The sequence below is a fragment of the Cebus imitator genome, unplaced genomic scaffold (assembly GCF_001604975.1).
Source record: "Cebus imitator isolate Cc_AM_T3 unplaced genomic scaffold, Cebus_imitator-1.0 Scaffold51, whole genome shotgun sequence".
Lineage (NCBI taxonomy): Eukaryota > Metazoa > Chordata > Mammalia > Primates > Cebidae > Cebus > Cebus imitator.
Window position 1 is genome coordinate 10,148,093 of NW_016107366.1, and position 1,542 is coordinate 10,149,634.

At 42.7% G+C, this 1,542-nt stretch overlaps 1 protein-coding gene across 4 annotated transcripts in view; it reads left to right on the top strand.

The window, feature by feature from the left end:
• Positions 1-1,542, top strand: part of ZBTB8A (zinc finger and BTB domain containing 8A) — a 51,893-nt gene that overhangs the window by 14,038 nt on the left and 36,313 nt on the right. The window lies entirely within an intron of this gene.

The window sequence follows — 1,542 nt, forward strand, 5'->3', positions numbered from 1 at the left end:
AGAGACGGGGTTTCACCATGTTGACCAGGATGGTCTCGATCTCTTGACCTCGTGATCCACCTGTCTCGGCCTCCCAAAGTGCTGGGATTACAGGCGTGAGCCACCGCACCCAGCCTGTCATAATATTTTTTAATATTGGAAATCTCTTCTTATAAACTTTAAGATTGAGGTTAGAAAGTTATATATATAAAACATAAAAATACATATATAAAATGTATATATTTCTTTAAAAAGAGTTCCAAGCCAATTTGAAGCAAAATGATGTTTCTATTAACTATTATTGTTAATATTAATGATTTATTTATATTATATTATTATATATCATATATTACATGTTTGTTATATATATTATTAATTATTGATGATTTTCTACTAACTGTAATTATAAACTATTAACTATTGTTAATAATCTGTGCCAGATAGTCCGTTTTTACATGTTAAAAATGGTATCTGGCCGGGCGCGGTGGCTCACGCCTGTAATCCCAGCACTTTGGGAGGCCGAGGCGGGTGGATCACGAGGTCTAGAGATCGAGACCATCCTGGTCAACACGGTGAAACCCCGTCTCTACTAAAACTACAAAACATTAACTGGGCATGGTGGCGCGTGCCTGTAATCCCAGCTACTCAGGAGGCTGAGGCAGGAGGATCACTTAAACCCGGGACGGGGAGGTTACAGTGACTGAAGATCTCGCCACTGTGCTCCAGCCTGGGCAACAGAGTGAGACTTTTTCTCAAAAACAAAACAAAACAAAAAAAAAAACGACGTATGTTTGGGCCGGGGACAGTGGCCTACAGCTATAATTCCAGCACTTTTGGAGTCTGAGGTGGGGGTATTACTTGGGCCCAAGAGTTTGAGACCAACCTGGGCAACATGACGAAACCTCATCTTTCCAAAAAATACAAACATTAGCTGGGCATGGTGATGGGTACTTGTAGTCTCAGCTACTTGGGGGATTAAGGAGGGAGAATCCCTTAAGCCTGGGAGGTCAAGACTGCAGTGAGCTGTGATCATGCCACTACACTCCAGCCTGAGTGACAAAGTGAGACTGTCTCAAAAAAAAAAAAAAAAAAAAAAAAAAATGGGTGGGCACAGTAGCTCACACCTATAATCCCAGTACTTTGGGAGGCCAAAGCGGGCAGATTGCCTAAGGTCAGGAGTTCGAGACCAGTCTGGCCAATATGGTAAAACCCCATATCTACTAAAAATACAAAAAAAGTAGCTGGGTGTGGTGGTATGAGCCTATAATCTCAGCTGCTTTGGAGACCGAGGCAGGGGAATTGCTTGAACCAGAGAGGTGGAGGGTGCAGTGAGCCGAGATCGCGCCACTCACTCCAGCCTCAGTGACAGAGCAAGACTCCATCTCAAAAGAAAAAAAAAAAACAAAAAAGGATGTTGCTTTTGATTTGTCATAATATTTTTTTGTTTGTTTGTTTGTTTGTTTGTTTGTTTTTGAGACAGAGTTTCGCTCTTGTTGCCCAGGCTGGAGTGCAATGGCGCGATCTCGGCTCACCGCAACCTCCGCTTCCTGGGTTCAGGCAATT